This window comes from Sapajus apella, unplaced genomic scaffold, assembly GCF_009761245.1.
Source record: "Sapajus apella isolate SASKATOON/1434 unplaced genomic scaffold, GSC_monkey_1.0 scaffold11, whole genome shotgun sequence".
Lineage (NCBI taxonomy): Eukaryota > Metazoa > Chordata > Mammalia > Primates > Cebidae > Sapajus > Sapajus apella.
In genome coordinates this window covers 33,124,940-33,145,292 of record NW_022436951.1, presented here as the reverse complement: position 1 = coordinate 33,145,292, position 20,353 = coordinate 33,124,940, and the positions used below count along the sequence as shown (strand labels likewise).

Here is a 20,353-nt window from a genome sequence, read left to right as displayed (position 1 = left end):
GTACTCTGCGATGCGCTGGGAAATGTTACATTGCCATGGCAATTATAAACAAATCGTCAGGGTGTGCAAGACTAGATCTTTGCTCAAAACTGAAGCAAAACACAAACGAGTTGAAACTGGGAACAACTGTGATCTGACTTCAGGAAAACATCAGTCTACAACAGTGATCTTTGAGAGCGTGAATCTTTGCTAATTACAATACCTTCAGGGTCACATGTGTCAGGGTCAAAACAAGTGTCACTCGAGCTAGAATGGTGTGCATTGAATGATAAAAAGCAAGTCACTTAGGAAGGATTTGTTAGATGTTCCTCTGCCTTTACTTCTTAGTGGATATTCAGTGTGTTTGTTAATTTTTCATATTAACTTTCAATATACTTACATTTCTGTCCATATCAAATACAGACAAGTACAATTAATTTCTGCTGGTAAACTTGGAATCAAAAGACTAGCCAAACAATGTATGTTTTCATGAATATGTGGGAGCTGAGCTATGAGGATGCAAAGGCATAAGAATGATACAGTAGACTCTGGGGACTTACGGGGAGGAGTGGAGGGGGGCGAGGGATAAAAGACTGTCAACATGGTGCAGTGCATACTGCTCAGGTGATGGGCACACCAAAATCTCACAAACCACCACTAAAAAACTTACTCATGTATCCAAATACCTCCTGTACCCCAGTAACATATGGAAAAATAAAATTAAAGAAAAAGAAATGATCAATTTCAAAATTTAGAAATCAAACAAAAAAAAAGACTGGAAGAGCACTAGGGTCATGTCATCTCACTACTTTTTAATTTTCATATACTGACATCATCGAAAATTAAAAGAAACATCTTAACCTTAGAGATACCTATGAAAATGTGTTATGATATTTTTAAAACCCTTATGTTAATGCCCAATATTCTGTTTCACATAATAACACCACATCAAACTTACATTGATAAGGAACTGCAGAGTGGTGCTGCCAGCCTATTGAATGCTCACTGGGTGTTCTGCTTTCTAACTGGGAGCGGACAATGTATTCTTTCCCTAGGGATGTTGTGAGAAACTACCACAAACTCGGTGGCTTTAAGGACAGGAATTTATTCTTACAGTTCTGGAGGCTCTGCAGGGTCACCTCCTTCTGAAAACTCTGAGGGAGAATCTGCCCAGGCCTCTCTCCCAGCTCTGGGGTCTGCCACTGATCAGCGGGGCTCCTTGCCTTACAGGGCATCACAAGTCTCTGCCTCAGTCATCACATGCTCTCCTGTGCCTTTCTTTGTCCAAATGTTCCTCTCCTGACAAGGACACTGGCCCCTGGATTAAGGCCCACTATAGTCCAGCAATGACTTCATCTTAACTAATGACATGTAGAAAAAGACTTTTTTCAAATAAGGGCATCTTCTAAGAATCTGTGTGGACATGAATTTCAGTGGAATACTCTACAACCCTGTACAAACAGCGTGGGGTGAGCATTTTGGAGAAACAATTCACAGTCACAAACTAAGGTAATTGCTCTGCCACAAATTACTTACCAATCCTCAAGCAAAAAAAATGGTAATAATTTATTAAACTTGTGATGTGCTAGCTACAGTGCTAAATACTTTCTCTATACTTACCTTGTTTAATGTGAGAGGTACTATTATAATGAAAGTTTGGATGAGGACATTGAGTAAGTAGCTTTCCAAAGGCCCCAAAATGTTAAGTGGTAGCACCAAGATTGAAACTTTATAGCTTGGATCTGGAGCCTGGTATCTTAACTACTCTCCTGCTATTTACGTTGTGAAATTAAGCGCCCCTTCTTACCTGCTTTTCACAGTTTCTCTGTTTTCAACCCCATAATTTAGAAAAATATATATCTGAATCACAGAAATTTGTGCATATCTAAGTTCAGAGCTGTTGGTATTCAGTAAATATTAATCAAAAAAGCCATCGATTTCCTTGCCATAGAATGTATTTATGTTTAAAGCCTCCGGGTCCATTCACAGCCCTACTATCGATTTTAAAGGAACCATGATTTGTCTAATGAAATTCTAAAGTGAAGAAAGGTGTGGCAAGGGTATGATATAAGAATCTCGGTTTGGTTTTGTGAAATTAAACATCTTATGTATAAGAACACAGTTTGTTCTTGGCACTGCAGCAATGTTCTGCTTTCAAAATGCAGTTTGAAGGCCCATCACTCCTCTACTTAGCCCTCTGGGGCTTCCCACTCTTTCTGGATTAAGAGTCAAAGTCATCTAGAAAATTCTGCCATGTCCAGGTACTTATTTCCTAGTGCCCCCACCCCATTCTTTTATGGGTGGCATGTGTTTCTCAGCGTGGTCTCTGAACAAAGCAGACACATTCCCTATGGCCTGTGGACCTACTGGCTCCACTACCTGGAACACCTTCCTCCAGATGCCCACCTAGCTAATGCCTGTGCCTCCTACATACTTTGCTCAAGTGTGGGCTCCTTGCTGGGCTCTCTGTAGCCATATATGTATATGTGAAACTGCCATTTGCCTTCCCCTTTCTCACTAGAAAGCAAACTGCACTTGGGCAGGAAGCTTGGCTGCTTGGTATACTTCTGTATCAGCAGCACCTAGAACAGTGCCTCACACACAAGCACCCAACACCTAGTTGTTAAACAAATGAATGGATGTATTAACAGAATACCCTGCACCCATACCCTTGGAAGTAGCTCAGGTGCCCTTCTAGAGACCCCTTGTGGAATGGGCACAGGAGGCTTGGCAGCCCTTGAGCTGGTTGGGTGAGCCTACCCTGCGTGGCACCTCTGTGGGAAAAGCATCCCACAAGAACTTCTCTTCCACATTTCAACTTGCCCTGACAGTGGAGAGAAGAATATGAATGCAACCACTCTGGGAAGATGGAAAGGAAAGGATCAGAGCAAAGCTTTTACTACTTTTTCAGCAGTAGACAACATTTTTTTAAGTCACATCATAAGCCTAATCTCAAACAAAAGGAGACAAAAGTGGTACAGTACTCCCCTTGTCTGCAGTTTTGCTTCCTGATACCCATGGTTAACTGAAGTCCAAAAATACGAAATGAAACATTCCAGAAGCAAACAATTCCTAAGTTTTAAACTGTGGACCATTCTCGGTAGCATGGTAAAATCTCAAGCCATCCCGCTCCATCCCGCCTGGGGAAATGAATGATCCCTTTATCTAGAGTATCCACATGTCCGGGTTCTTTGTCCATTAGTCACTTAGTAGCCCTCTCAGTTATCAGCTCAAAAATCATAGCACATACAGAGTTCAGTACTATCAGAGGGTTCAAGCATTCCCTGGGGATCTTGGAACATATACCCTGTAGATAAGAGAGGGACTACTATATTATGTTACACTCATGTTTTAAGTGCAAAATTATAACACTAAGTCATTAGAAAAATGTGAGGCCAAGTGACTGCTGCGTCACAACACTCTCAGTATCCTAGCATTTCTGTACTTTGTGTTGGTTGCCTACTTTTGAAAAAACCCACAAATTTATAAAAATCAAGTAGCTGTAAATATTACCACCTTTGAATCTCAGTAAATTTTGGAGTAGAAGTTGAAATGACAGCAGACACATTAACCCATACTCCATAATAAACCAGATAAGCTAGGTAATGTCACAGTAAAAGTTAATTTACTGAGGGATGCTAAAGTCTTAAAATTCAGTACATGGTATACATTGGTATAAGTGCTTCTTAAATAATGGGATTAAAGCAATATAATAACTTGAATCTCTGAAGCACCTCTAGAATCTGAGGGTTCCAAGAAACACAGTTGGCAAGTCAGTGTTTTAAGGAACCAAATTTATCTGATAAGAAATTTTTGGACGGGACCTGAGGTCAGACAGAGAAAAACAAAGTGATGGAGGATGAGTTTCAATGACCCTCCTTCTGAACATGAACAAACCCTGCTAGGATGATCTTTTGAAAGAAGAACATTAGTGGGGGAAAAAATAACCAGTATCAAGGACATTATAATATCTGGTATAAAATTTAAAACCATGATTGTCAGACCTTGAAGCATCAAACGACTGTTGCACCTTAAAAACATTTCTGGGAGGCCGAGGCGGGTGGATCACAAGGTGAAGAGATCGAGACCATCCTGGTCAACATGGTGAAACCCCGTCTCTACTAAAAATACAAAAAATTAGCTGGGCATGGTGGCGCATGCCTGTAATCCCAGCTACTCAGGAGGCTGAGGCAGGAGAATTGCCTGAACCCAGGAGGTGGCGGTTGTGGTGAGCTGAGATCGCACCATTGCACTCCAGCCTGGGTAACAAGAGCGAAACTCCGTCCCACAAAAAAAAAAAAAAAAACATTTCTAAGGTAAGGCTCATAAGTGTGGCTGCTCTTGACTGCTGGATTTTACAGAAATTATTTTCATGGATGCAAGTAGGATTGGTTTTAAAAATGGTACACTGGCCAATTTTTAAAACTAAATGTAGTCAAAAAAATCAAATCACTAGAGGAACGGCTATTTTTATACATGAATTTCCTGAAAGTATTAGTATAAGGAACCCAATTCAAAGTCAATCAAGTAGGGATCAAAGTCAAATAGCAGCAGATTGACTTTCCAGGGACTGGCCTGCCTAGTTTAATATTTCCCAAATGCATTTGGTGAAAATTTGATTGCATTTAATGTTATACTTGCTCTCTTTTACAACATACAATTATATCCTACATCACATGGATGATGCCATCCGAGTACTATAATACCTGTAATGTTCAACAGAAATTATGTTTGCTAGAAATGAGATATATCATGAGCAAATTAAAATTAGATGTTTTATCTGATATAACATTTACTCTGCAAATGTAGGGATATCCCAAAAGGAAAAGTTAAGTATAGAAAGTTACAAAAAATATCAGACCAAGCTGAGCTTAGTAAGACTATCTGAAGATTGTATGGGGCACAAATATGAGTTCACAAATTAAATTTTAAATAATACGAGAAGCAACATGTTGGCATGGGATTCTCTGTAAAACCTTGGCTAATGCTAAGGATACACAACTTGATATAATGAAGCCTGTCTTGAAAATATATTTACAAGGCTAAGTCTGTGGTATGGCTTTGAGCAAAGCTTGCTTTCGCACACCAGTTAACTAGTGACAATAATATTCTAGCACTATTGGTAAAAGTGAAGATAAACCATCCTGGCCTTAAAACCAGAATAAATTTCACAGTTATATGCTGACATTTCATCTGGGAATATAGTTAAAGGGTTCAAAAGGGACTGCGTGTAGCAAGTAATAAGAAGTACCAACGTTTTTATTTTGAGGCATCATGAAACAGATATAGAAAACGATGCCAGCAATCACAGCGTGAATGCAAATGAAGGTGCAGAAACCACGCAAGCCTTTGTTTGTCTTAGAATTTTATTTTACTGATGTGAATGAAATATTTTTATGTTTTCAAGAGGAATATCTCATTTGTGATTTTGTTTGCTAGATTTCTCTTGCTTAAATGTAAAATCACCTATATTGGCATCATCGGTTTGAGTCCTATTACTGTGTATTCTGGCTAAATCTTATTGAAGACATTCTGTATGAACTGTCAGCCTAATAGCCAATATTGATGTAAATATACGTGTGTTTGCTTTCAGTTTTTCCATAAATCTTTTCTATTTTTCTATTCTTCAGAAACTAGCTTCATGAAAACAAACAACACTTCATACCTGATTACTGTTCTCTAGAGTTCTGAGTTAATATCTATGCACTAGATTCACTGGAGCACTTACAAAACCCAGATTATGAATGCTTCCTGGGGAATTGTTTTATACTCATGGAACCACTCAGAATTTATTCATTATTCAAGTTAAAAATGCTTACTTCCTGAGATACATCCTATCAAAGTCAACAAAGATTGGCTTTACTTCCAGCTTGAGAACATATTGATCTATTTTCCAGATCTCAAGATATATGCAAAGCCCTTCTTATGAACCTTTTCAGCATGATTTCCATAAGTTTTGGTTTTCAGCTAAAAGAAATGAACATGAAAATTTGTTTTCTAGTGTAAGCTTGGGTAGTCATTGTTCATGCTTACTTTAAATAAAATGTGTAACAGGATAATATACTCTGTTCAGGAAACACATTATTTATCAAATTATCATAATATTAAATGAGCAGTTAGTGAACGTGATTGATACATTCATGAACTAGTTAATATTTAACACTCTCATAACTTAATGCCTGCTTAAACTTATTAAATCAAATAAATAATTTAGCATTAAACAGCAATTGTGTGGTCTCACCATTTATTTCTACAAACATTTTTCTCTCTTCTATAATTTGCTCATTTACATGCCAGAATGTCCTAAAATATTGTCATTATTATTATTAAAATCTTTGATGAGAAAGAGCTCCATCTAAGAACAAAGTCCAAAAGCATTTCAAGTGTGAGAATAAGAGTTGGTGGATTTTTAATGTCTGTTAAACCTGAGATATTTTGATTGACAATTGATTTGTGATAATTTTACAACAAAATGAAGGGAACATCAGGCACTCCTTCCCTTCTATCTATTTTAATCAGTCCTTATGTTATATGATTTGCCAGGGTTGGCAACTAATTGCCAAATGCTATAACTTTACCCAATTTCCTATGAGAGGAATTTGATTTTGAAATAAATTAATTGCCGACAACCAATTAGGGCTTAGAAACCCAAATTTGTGTATATCTGAGGGTGGGACATTGAAATAGAATGAATACTGGTCCCTTAAAAGATATCCATCATCATCTCTGCAACCTGTAAATATTACCTCATGTGGCAGGAAAAACAAAACAAAACAAAACAAAACTGAAGATATTAAATTAAGGATCTTGAGATGGAGACATTATCCTGTATTAGCCAGGCAGCAACATCGCTGAATGCATCCTCATATGAAGCAGGCAGAGGATGATGTGGAGCACACAGCCGAGAAGAAAATGTGGCCGTGGAAGCAGAGGTTGGGATGAAGGACCCTCAAGTCAAGGAGGCTGGCAGCCACCGAAGCCAACAGAGATTCTTCCCCAGGAACTTCTGGAGGGAGTGTGGCTCAGAGGACCCCTTGATTTTAGTCCCATAAGAAATATTTCAGACTCCTAGCCTCCAAAACTATGAGAGAATAAATGTCTGTTGCTCTAACCCAGCAAGTTCATGGTAATTTGTCACAGCAGTCATAGAAAACTAATAACCGCATACATACACATGAATTACACCCATGAACACAGTCACACCCAACTGAGTTTAGGAGCATGAGAAGGATGTGTTAACATCTGTGTGTCTGCCAAACATCTGAGCCAGGCTCACTGTAGGAAATCAGAAGATGTCATCCCAAGATATGCCTTTGTCATGAGATTATTTTGAACTGATTATTTTGAGAAAGAATAGACACAGGAGAAGCTCCGAAAACAGAGTAGAAGTTCTCTTTTTGTAAGGTAAACTTACTCCTATAAAGGAAATCTCTATTTGTAAGGGTGTTTCCCTTACTGTACCAGGAAGAGAAAGATGATCCTAAGTCACAAGATAAGTCAATGGAGAAGGCCCTGACTTAAATGTGCACAACAAATCTTACTCCTGTTAATTATGCCATTTCTGGCCATGCTGCCATTACTTGCCACTCCCACACCCTTCTTTCTTTGATCTAGCTGAAGATGGTATTTAAGCCTGAATTCTAAGACATCTCTTTGAGATGTCATTTCCCTACATATCTCCCATGTGTAGAAGGGATAAACATATTTTTAAAACTTGTTTGTGGGCCAGGTGTGGTGGCTCATGCCTGTAATCCCAGCACTTTGGGAGGCCGAGGCGGGTGGATCATGAGGTCAAGAGATTGAGACCATCCTGGTCAACATGGTGAAACCCCGTCTCTACTAAAAATACAAAAAATTAGCTGGGCATGGTGGTGCATACCTGTAATCCCAGCTACTCAGGAGGCTGAGGCAGGAGAACTGCCTGAACCCAGGAGGCGGAGGTTGTGGTAAGCCGAGATCACGCCATTGCACTCCAGCCTGGGTAACAAGAGCGAAACTCGGTCTCAAAAAAAAAAAAAAAAAAAAAAAAAAATTGTTTGTTTTACTATTGTTAATACATCTTTTGTTACAAAGGCCCAGCTGAGAATTTAGAAGAGTTGAGGGAAAATTATTTCTTCCTGCCCTACACCATATATAGGAAAGACGTAATCGTTGATATCAAAGAGCTCTTGGGAAAACCATGCTGTGATCTCGGGCATCCTGAAGGGAAAAACTCAACCCAGATGTGAGGATCTGAATATGGATGAAGGAAAGTTTCTTAGGGGGGTCAAAGTTTGAGCTGGATCTTGAAGAAACTGATCAATGAGAGAATACGTGGAAGAGTAGATGTTCAAGAAAAGTAGAGGAATAAGCCAGTGCAAAGCCCTGACGTGGGAAGAAAGGACATCTAAGCTGGAGAACAGGATGCCAGGGTGGGGATCAGAGAGGTCTGTGACTACACGCTGATATACAGCTCAGGACGGGCCTCCTGAACCATGCTAAGTGGAGCTCACATTTATTTTTCATGAGCTGAAGAAAAGCCATGAATACAATTTTAAGCAATATACTGGCATGATGAGAATAGTAATTGAGAAAGACTTCGCTGCAGGTATGAGAAGACATGGAAGGCAGGGTGGCTGTAGGGGTGAATATTAGGAGAGTAGTGTAGAGGTCATCGCAGGCAACCAGCAGGAAGGCTTTGAGAGCCTGAATTAAGCAGGGACAATAGAAAGACAGAAGGGATGGGTAGCCAGCTATTTAGCAGTGGGAAGGGCACTGCCTTTTAATCATGTAGATGTGTGGGTGGACAGCAGTAGCACAAGTCTGCCTAATCTATAATATGAGACTAATTTGTACCCATTCCTTAAGCTGGGTTTGGACTGAATGCCACATACAATTCTGGACTGCTTTCTTTCTACCCCCATAAGTAACTTTAACCTTAAATAAAACTACCTTTACAATCCTGTTTAAAGAAAGAATAATAAGACAGTGAATCTACTTCCAAAATAACAGAGTAGTTCAAGAAAAAAGACCGAATTCATACAGTGTTTTGATCATCACACTTTTAAATCAAATATGCTTTAGTTCATTGGCAATACATTCTGGATTTTCAAAGCAAAAAACAACCAAACAAAATCTTATGAATCACATTAAAGTTACCTCTAAAACCGTAGGAATTCAAAGTAGTTCAGTACAAAAACTTATCTTTCAAAGTAATATAATACTGATTTATTTGTTTAGAATTCCGTGTCCTGAGTCAAGCCAATAAGATTATATAAGAATGATACAAACATAAATTTAAAAATGAGAGAAAACTTACAACTCTTGACTTCAGGACATTTAGCAAAGCTAAAGACGTTGTAATTTGAAAGTGGAAAAACATAAGAAAAATACACTAACAAATAGACAACTTGTTATCTATTTGTTAGTGTATTTTTCTTATGTGTCTTGCATTTTTCTTAGATTTTCACATGCTAAGGTTTTTAATGTCCCTCCAAAATTTACGTTTTGAGAGCTCTGCCCTACTAAATGGGTTAACTCCATCATCACAGGAGTGGGTTAGTTATAACTAGAGTGGGTTTCTGACAAAAAAGATAAATTTGGGCTAGTTTTCTCCCTCTGTCTCATGAGCTTTCTTTATTTGATGCCTTTCATCAGTGGATGACCCTAGTCAGAAGCTGGCACCAAACTCTTGGACCTCACAGCCTCCAGAACCATGAGTTAAATAAAGTAATACTGTGTATAAATTACCCAGCCTGTGTTAGTCTAATAGCAGAAAAAGTGCTAAGACATCACATTTGAGCAACATTATGAAAAGAGCCATGCTATTAAAAGCCAATATTAATTCCATCTCCAACCTTTGAAGAGGGATAGCATTTCTCCCTTAATCAGCCAACTTCAGGATTTACACTAAAGTTTCAGCTGTACTGTGTCTCAATTATAATTCACAATATCAACAGCAAAACTTCAATGTTATTTTTAAAAACACTTTATGTATGACTCTGATTCTCAAGTTTTGACTATGACTATGAGTCACGACTACCAACATTTAGATCAGCACTGTGAGATTAACCAGAGGCAATGTGCAGAAAGCCATCAATCAATCTGGAGTGGACACAATGTTTCCAAGTGTAACTATAATAGAGAAGCAAAGCAGCAATAGAATCCTGGAATCAGACAATGTGTGACAGTACAATAGCCTAAAAGAGCTGCTAGCAAGACATATAGGGAAAATTAGCCCAAAGGAGTGCATGCATGCTCAGAGATGAGAATGAACCAATTACTGATGCGGAAGATGGCTAGTGCTCTTCTGCCCATCAAAAAAAATTTTTTTTTTTTTTGAGACAGAGTCTCACCCTGTGGCTGGACTGGACAGGCTGGAGTGCAGTGGCACAGTGTTGACTCACAGCAACCTCCAACTCCCTGGTTCAAGCGATTGTCTCATCTCGGCCTTTCGAGTAGCTGGGATTACAGGAACACACCCCCACGTCCAGCTAAATTTTGTATTTTTAGGAGAGATGGGGTTTCACTATGTTGGCCAGGATGGTCTCGATCTCCTGGCCTCGTGATCTGCCTGCCTTGGCCTCTGAAAGTGCTGGGATTACAGGCATGAACCACCACGCCCAGCCCATCATAACTAACTCTACCTTCCCATCAACCTAGGACTAGTACCAATACTAGGTACTAGTATTATATTCATCTTACAAAGTAGGTAGAAAGGGGCTAAGCATCTTGCCAAAGATGACTGGGCTTTTAAATAGATGGCCTAGGATGATGAAGTCTGGCCATCCTGGCTCCAACATCCACAATCTTAACTACCATGTGCTGTGGACTCTTCTTTTAGTGAAGGAGTTGGCAGGATCTCCCAGATTCCTAATTCCTTCACGACTCACCAGAGTTCTATTAACAGATTTGAGTTTGCTTGCTTTGAAATTATCAGAAAAAATATAATGTGCTGCTTTTAAAAGGCAAAAAGGACCTTGGTGGGAAAATGGGGAATGAAATGGTTTTTCTAGAGAACACACAACTTCACATCTTCGTTACTTAGATTTCAAAATAGTTGTTATGATTTCAATGTTGATTTCATACAATCATCGATTTGAAAGCTTCTCCCGATTCCTGCCCTGCAATCTGAGCTCTGCAGGTACATGGAAAACACAAAAGTAAACCTAACTGAGAATAGTCTTACTATTCTGCAATTTTGTGTAATTATCCAAACCCACTTGAAATAATAACAGAGGTAAAGACAAAGGGCATGCATGAATAAGCATGGATAGCATCCTATAATCTGACATATGACATGTGGATAAAGATCACTAAACTATACATAGAAAATTCAAACTAAATTATATTTCCAAAGCGGTCATGTTGAATTAAGAGAATACAGCAAAAACTATCCCACAGAGACATTCTGTAAGCTGATAGCATGGAGGTCAATTGTGCCTGAGATGCTATGACAGATCCATCCATTATGCAGGCACGGCCAAGAAAGTACACTTGAACTTCCAATTTAAGATTCTAAGATTCCATATCCCTCCTTTATGGTGAAAGAGGGTTCCAAGTTTCCCATATGGAATATAAAGGCCAAGCCCTTTCTCATACAGCACAGAACAGGTACACCCTGGGGAGGTGTGAAGAACCATGGAAGAGATGAAGATAAGGGCCTGGTACACTCTTGGGAACTCAGCCTTTTGCATGGGCTAGCTCCCTGCTTTTTGACCGGCCCTTTCCCAGAACACAACTCTTCCTCATCCCCAGCCTCATTATCCCCCTACTGTGTTCACACTACAGTATCCACCTCATTAGAGTCTCCCTAAATAGTCTCAGGGCTGACAATAACACGACAAGTCATGGAAGAGCCAAACATTCCTCCCTATGCTACCACACAGGCAATGGGTAAATACTGCCTTTTAAATTCAATGCTTTCTCGGATGATCATACCCCAGAAAAGCTCTAATATGTCTGAAATAAGTAATGCTAACAGAGCTGCCTGCCTCACTGCTTAATTCTTAGAGCTCTTATCAGGGTGAATAATTAAGAAAAACTATTTTTTCTTCTTTGTTTTCCCAAGTATGATAACTTTCTTCCATATTTGTCTATATGAGCTTTCATTCAAGGACAACTGATTTAATGAGTTGTGGTGATGGATAATTAAGTCTCTTCAGTTATTCTCCTAGGATTATTGTAGCTGTGAAAATCAAGCCACATACACATACATTCAAACAGCAATTATAAAATATTTAACTGCTTTTTAATTTAGAAATGATTTCCGGTTTTGGAAACTATCTCTGGCCCCAATATGCTCATCATTCTATTTGCATATTCAAAGACTGTATCGATCTTTAGAACCATTTTGATTGGTCTACCTCCTATGATGTTTTGACAAACATTATTATAATCTGTTAGATTTATGTTCGTACTAATATACTATCCAGGTGATTTGACAAACATATAGTGCTTCATTACCCAATTTTAATAGAACCTATAAAAATACAAATGTAACTACTCCAAATGCAGTACAAAAACATCTCAACATCTTACCTTTTCAAGGAATCTGACTCTGGTTATCACCAAAAGAACTCCTCCCTGAGCCATCTATGCCAATCTCTACTTTCCCTTTAAAGAATGATGAGTCTCAGGAGAAAGAAACTCAGCATTAGGAAGTAGCTTCTCTATTGCCTTTACATGAATGACAAACAAAATTATTATAGTATGATCATCCTCAGTTAACTTTGCTCCTCTCACACCTAACAGCATTAAGGACATTCCTTGAGGTTCAGTAATGTTTAGTATCAATAGACTCACAACATAGGAAATAGAAATAGAAACCCTATGTCAACTATATGTAATCACTGGATTGGTTCTATGCCAAGAAAACATCACAAAACAGCAAGTGTTAACTCTCTACTAATATTCCTATGTAGTCCAGTGGAACTTATAAATGTATTCAACTAATATTTACCAAACACCTATTATGTAACAGAATTTGGGATACAATATGAGCTTTTCTAAAGCCTGCTGTATCTTAGAAATTCTCAGCCTAGAAAAGGCAAGAGAAAAAGATAATTGTGATACAATTTGAGAAGTAAAGATATATACTGTAAGAACATAGAGAGAAAAACATGTTTGTAGAGAAAATGGAGGCTAACACAGAGATGCCCAGCCCTGCAGCCATCTGAGCAGGAATAGAAGGAACATAGAAGTTCTTCTGGTAGATGAGAGAGACATATGCCTGCTGAAAACAGGTACCAGGATGTGCAAAGTCTATAAGAAGTGGAAAAACATCTCATGTTCATGAAACTGCAAGAAGTGTGAATGGCTGAATTCCACAAGGATTGGTGAAGAATAAACAGATCTGGAAACTGGAAAAATAGAAAAGTTCAGACCATGGTGTTTCTTACATGCTGTTGTTTGAAAATAGAATTATGTTTACATTTGAGTGTTGTAAGCAGTAAGGTAATGTCATAGCTTACATATATTAAGCCAGAAACCACAGTAGGAGGCAGGAGAAATGGAGAACACAGAGCACTACAAACAGCTGCCCAAGGCCAGAAAGCAAGCAAAGGAGCTAAGATGCAAATGTGATCAGCTGTGCAGTTTAGAAGGATAACTTGAGGAAAAGGGATAGAATGTACGAGACGACAGAATGCAATTAATAAAAGAACATTAGCTAGTTGAAGCCCATGGCGATAAGACAACGAGGCTGAATTCAAGAAGCCCGAATAAGGCTGAATCCATTGTAAGCTGTATACTGGAAAGAACAGTATAGGTGCACATTTAGGGGCCATTCGATGAGAATGGGGAACTAGCAAATGCATCCACTGTTATGGACAAAAGGTTTTGAATCTGAGCGCTGAGGTGAGTTTAAGGAGCTCCATCCAAATGATGACAGTATGAAAAGCTATTCTACTCTTCAGGAAAGAAGTTAGTTTGGAGATAAAGACAAAGCATTCCTTATCTTGACTTTTATATGTCTTTGCTTGGGAACAAAGGAGATACAGTGACGTAAGTGTGGCTCAGATGTTTTGTTTGTTTTGACTTTTGTTCTTCTGAGGGGATGGGAATGGAACAAGAAGTCACTTACAATTGCTCACACAATCATCTATCTGCATTTGTCATAGCTGGTCAACATGCAGGGTCCACACCAAGGTGCTGATGACATTATGGGTATAACTAAGGATGACTAAGTGAGTTGTCCCAAGCTTCGGCAGCCGCACAGAATTCTCTGTACAACATGGCCCAGTATGAGCGGGAGCAGTATGCGGATCGAGCACGGTACTCAGCCTTTTAAAGCTTGAGGTGGGATGTGTGTGGGCTGAAATTCCAAGCTGCGGTTGTGCATAAGAATACACCCTTCGTGGTACCCCATCTCTGGGACGTTCTCGGCTCTGTGCGCTCAGTCCCTCAGGAACCGGGGACCTTAATTCACCTTGCTAAGTTCAGACCTTCTCTTCCTTTACTTTCCTTTCCTCCTGCCCGTTTTCCTGTTCTGTCCTTCAATACTTCTGTAGCTTCCCATTCATGTTCTGTTCTCCCAGCAGGTCTCAATGTGTGCCGAAACTGTGGTGGGGGCTGTGCTGTCTCCTCCCTGCCTCCTGCCTCCTGTGGCTCTTGGATTTGGGAATGACCTTGGTGAGAGTCTCACTGCCCCTGGGTCTCTTTTTTGTCCAAAGGATGGACCTAGAACATGGGAACACTTTTTTCTTTCCAGTGAAATAAATGGTTTTTCAACTTAAAAAAAAAAAAAAAAAAGCTTATATGAATTAGCTTTGTTAAGAATGAGAAACGATCTGATCTACTGTAACACAAAGGCATATGGACACCATGATATGGAGATCATGAGAATACACTGCAGCTCATTTTCCTGAAGAACAGAACAGAATGTCCATTGTAGCATTTGACAATCTAAGCATTCTTTCAATGACCACCTTCTTCCCATGGCTCATACTGTCTCGGTATTCTTCCTCATCACTAGCTGCTCCTTCTCAGTCTCCTTTAGCAGACTAAACTGTGTTTTCTCTAAGTGGTGGCATGGCCTTGGCATCTGCCTAGGACCTTTCACTTTTCTCTGTACCTTCCTCCCTGGGTAGCATTACCTGGTTTTATGACACCAAACACCATCAGTACAACATACCTGCATTCCTGTTCATTGCTGGAAGCTATTAATTCTTCCATCTATCGCCTGGATATACTCCTTGGTATATCCAAAGGCATCTCAAACATAACGCATGCAAATCACCAGCCACAATTTCCATCTCTGCCTCCCAACTTGCTTCTCCCTTAGTGTCACCCATATTACTACCCACTCAGTTGCTCTGATGAAAGGTACACAAGTCATTGTTAAGTTTTCTCCTTTTTGCCTCACTGCCAACATCCAATCCACCAGCAAATCATGTTGACTGTAAAAAACAAAAAAACTTTCCAAATGCATCCATTTATCTACCAGCACCTCGTGCCTAAATACTAATATAATTTCCTAATGGGTGTCCTTCCTCCAACTTTGCCACATTATAACTCTCCCCTCTACAACTCATCCAAAAGTGTCTTTAAAAAAAAAACAGATGATGTTTAATACCTTCAAGCAGCTTGCCAGCTAGATATGTACCCAAAACACAATTCAAAGTCTTGGGCCTGAAACACAAAGCTTGCGGAGCTTCTACCCCGATCTCTCTGACCACGTGTGTCACCATCCCTCTATGCCTTGAGCCCCGTAATTCAGCAACTTTAAACCTCCCTAGATTGCTTTAGCCTTATCCATCATTCCTTCTTCCAAACCTTTGTATTCACTGATCTCTCTTCCCCAAAAGTGCTTTTCCTCACCCGCACCTGACTCCTCGCTACTCAGATATTGACTCAACCGCCCTTCAGTATAAGTAGACCATTCCTGACCACCCTATCTACAAGAACTTTGCAAATATTTTCTATCACATCGCGGCATTTGAATTCTTGGCAGCACACGCACCACTTTCTCACACTTTTCTTAACTATTAATTGATAAAATGTCTCCACCAATTATAATAACCCTGCTAAGAAAAGTCCTCCCCTTGGTTCAACACGATTTCCTGCACTTGGAAGTCTGACTGCCCCACAGGAGATCCTGATGAAATGTGCTGAAGGAAGGAATAAGCTAGGGGTCTGAAAAGATGCAGTAAGTCTACTTTTAGAAACTCTCTGTCTGAAGGTAGGAATTTCAAGGCGAGAGCGTCATCACATTTGTTATCAGGTGAACCTGGTTTTAAGAACATAAGTTCAAGATTAGCATGAAGATGCAGCAAACCACTTGGCATTTATTTCTCAAATTCATCTTGCATATCTACATGATGTGAATAATAATCTCTGCCCTTCTTGGTTCATAAAATTGTTATGAGATTTAATGAGATAGTTAGGGAGGCACTGTATAAACTTTCAAGCAAAGTAATTTAGCAGAAATAGTTGGAGCTGGAATCTGTCTGCATCACCAACTGGAGAGCTTATTCCTAGCATAAAGGAATTTGCTAGTACACTGGGTGAGTGTGGCTTAGCCAGGGTGGTGGGAGTTGCCACCTGGCCCTTGAAGAGTTTTACATCTGGCAATAATCCAGAGATGACTCCACTGCGAGGTAATAAACACAGAGAAAACTCTTTACCTAGTATCTCTACGACCTTCTCCTAACGTCTAGTATTGGAGGGATTTCAATTGCTCCTTGGGTGGAAATTAGCTCACCTTTTACCATCAGCAGGACACATGGTACATGTGCCATTATATTGGGAAATGGCCACGCAACAATTCTAAGTGGAAAAGTAAAGCTCAACACATCTGGCAAAACTGTTATAAACTAACTGTAGCGATCTTTTTTTTTCCATCCTACATTAAATGTCACTCAAAGTAGATCAAATGAAATGAAAGCTCCCATGTCACTCTGGAAAATGACCATGAAAACAGTCAGCTTCAACACAAAATGTGTGGTTTATACTAAGGACTGGGATTCTATTTTGCTCTACGAAAAAGATTATAGTTTCTGCTTCTGACAGATGAGGTCAGTGAGTAATGTTTAATATAGGTGATGTCCCCTCATCTCTTCCCCTTGCCGCTTGGTCATAAGGCACTGGTAGTGGTTCAGAACCTCCAGCACTAGAACCACCATTACATGGATAATAGTGGTGTTCAGAGCTTGGAGATGTTTTATTACAACCAGACCAAGGGGCATTCATGGGAGGGTTCAGCAAAGCCCAGGAACAGAGAACACAGGTTGTGCTGGGTAAGTCAGCTCCCAGACAACTCTGTACCCAGCACCTGAGGCCTCAGGAGGCAGAGGGAAGCCTAGTAAAGGGCAAGTAGGGTGTTGGATGCTTTGTTTCCTGCCTTCAAGGCTGTAAATGATATCACTACACCCTACACCTAGCTGCCAGCACCCAGTGCAAACAGGCTAAGATTTCGACCTGCTGAATACACATTTGGACTAAATGCTGAAAACTCACTGAGAAGAAACACTAGGGGGAAGAACTGTCAGATGGCATATTACTAAAATACGAAAACAAGCCTTTCCATTGATTTGAAAACAATATCGAGAGAAGTTATAAGCCTTACCATCGTCCCTTCAAATAGGATCTCAAATGCAAGCTTGAGTCATAGCTCTGTATTTTCATGTAAGTTCTTAAAAGGCTCAGTGAACCAAAAGTTTACTATGCAATGAAAATCTTAGCTATTGGGTTACAAATGTATTGATCAAACTTACTTGGTCTTGGGATTGGATTTAGGTTACCTACTGAGGACCAGTAGCCAACCAGGCATGCTGTCCTTCAGCGAGGCCACAGGAGCCCACAGGCCTGTCTATCATTCTGTCTGCTCCACTTGCAGGCTCAAAGCCCAGTACCTCAATGCCCCGAGTCTCCCTCTATCCTGATGTGTACAAGACAAAGGAAGAAGTCTTGCCCTAATCACCCTTAGGTTATCCAGGGGTACAAAGAGCTGGGGCTGAATCCTGGCGATGAGAATTAGTCAAGTCTTTTTATTTCCCTATTCCTCATTTTTCCTCATTGGTTACTGAATATAATAAAAATAGCAACCTCAAAGGGTGTTGGTGAGTATTAAGGAGTGCTTACAAGGAGCATTTAATCCGGTGTCTGCATGTAGTAAACCTGTGATATTGGTAACCACGTAATTACTTCTACTATTATTTTTCTTTTTCTTTTTTCCTAAGATAGAGTTTTGCTCTGATGGCCCAGGCTGGAGTGCAATGGCATGATCTCGGCTCACTGCAACCTCTGCCTCCCAGGTTCAAGCAATTCTCATGCCTTGGCCTCCCAAGAACAGGGGCTCACCACCACACCTGGCTAATTTTGTATTTTTAGTAGGGGCAGTGTTTCACCATGTTGGCCAGGCTAGTCTGGAACTCCTGACCTCGGGTGATCCACCACCTTGGCCTCCCAAAGTGCTAGGATTATAGGTGTGAGCCACTGGACCATACCCCCTTATTTTTTTTAAAAAAAGACTTTTTAATCCCATTCTAATTCTTTTGTTATCTGCCTTTCACTTGGAAATACAGCTACAATGGAAGGCAGAAATGCAATCTGCTTCTGGGCAAAATTTGCTTTTAATATTCTTAAAAGGTTTGTAGTAACAAATATTTCCCCACATGTTCACTAGAAATTATTCTTTGCTTTGGGGGAGATTTAAAAATAAAATTTTAAATAAATGCCTAAGGAATTCCAAATGACTTGGAAAGCTTAATCCATTCTGTCAGTAGAAAAAAAAAGATACAGGTGTCTGCCAAAAAAAAATCGGTTCTGAATATTAAGTTGCTTATTGCAATATTTGAAGAAACCCACAATGGTTCTGTGCATTAAGAAGTTTTGAGAATTTGTTGTCATTGAAAGAAAGAAAATTGGTCCATTCTTTTTCACTCGGTCCTCCAGGTCATCTAAGTCACGGGTCCCCAACACCCGGGCCGTGGACTGGTCCTGGTCCCTGGTCTGATAGGAACCAGACCGAACAGCAGGAAGTTAACAGCAGGAGGTGAGCATTGCTGCTGGGGTTCCCCTTCCTGTCACATCAGCAGCGGCATTACGTTCTCATAGGAGCATGAACCCTATTGTGAACTGCGCACTGCAGTGAGGGACCCAGGTTACGAACTCCTTATGAGGCTCAACTGATGTCTGATCATCTGAGGTGGAACTGTTTCATCCCCAAACCAACCCCTGCCCTCTCTCCACTACGCTGTGGGAAAACTGTCTTCCACGAAACAGGTCTCTGGTGCCAAGAAGACTGGGGACTGCTGATCTAAGTCATTAGAACTCTTGTACTCTACCATTCAACCTTTACCTATGACGTGAATTTAGGTTCTTGCAAAATAAAAGAGAACATGGGTTTTAATGCCTATGATCTGTATTTCGCCATGTGATAACATGGTGGAAGGCAAGTTATCCTCATTGATAACATGTAAAGTTTAACCACATGAGCTATTCTAAAGAAGACATTCTCATGGCTGAGTTTTGCCTCTGTCTCTTGGGTATTCCTCAATGTGCACTCCATTTAGAAATAAATCTGAAAGAGCTCTGATGATGTATCCTTTCTCAAACACACATTCCCCTCATCTCTCCCCATCTTCCCTGCAGAAATGATAAGAAGTGAATTTAGCTAGAAAATCTATTTTTGTTGTTGTCATTAAACTAATTTTAGGAGTGGAAACTCGCATATGGTCGCTATGTGCCTACCTTCTTTTTAGGAAACATGAGTCTGTAATGAATCCAAATTCAAGTTTAATTTGGAAACCATATCGTAAGATAGGAAGAGAATAAAACATAGCATTAAAATAGATCACATTAGTTTTTATTTGGACCTATTATTCCCTATTTAAGAACATTTACACTTGTCAAATACATTTCTATAAGCGAAGAATCAAATTTGCAGAGCTGTAATAAAGACAGAAAAAGGAGGGAGCCTAGAATGAGGGGGAAAAAAGGAAAAAGAAGGCCAGGAAGGTGAGGGGAAGTGAGAATAATCCAAGGAAAGAGGAAGGCAAGGATGAAGAGGAAGTGAAAAAACATTAAACAATCTAGACTCCAAGTAAATAACACATTTTATTTCAATATGTTCAAAGCAAATCCTAGATGTACCAAGCACTTGAAATTAAAATATAGCCATATGCTCAGGGAATGATTTTATAAAGAAATGAAGGCAGAACTGATGTCAGCTGAACCATTTGAGTAGAAAACACCCTAAAGTTCCCAGCTTTGGGATTCTAGGTTGCTGGGAATATGGCATTCTCATAGTGACACCTCCCATCCTGAGGTCACCGGTGAATTCATGTTCAGTTTGCCCTTTGTAGATCCTGGCAACGAGGAATGAAGATATACAATGGAAGTGCATCTCTGGTTTTATAATTTTATGTATCAGATATGAGGATAAAAAAATGTG

General features: G+C 39.8%; 1 protein-coding gene and 1 long non-coding RNA gene across 9 annotated transcripts in view; one reads left to right on the top strand and one right to left on the bottom strand.

The window, feature by feature from the left end:
* SEMA5A (semaphorin 5A) overlaps positions 1 to 20,353 on the bottom strand; it is a 496,284-nt gene that overhangs the window by 201,363 nt on the left and 274,568 nt on the right. The gene's annotated exons all lie outside the window — the stretch shown is intronic.
* LOC116552386 lies at positions 14,058 to 14,796 on the top strand. The gene is made up of 2 exons (XR_004269359.1): positions 14,058 to 14,144; positions 14,711 to 14,796. It is a non-coding gene; the product is annotated as an uncharacterized LOC116552386 (long non-coding RNA).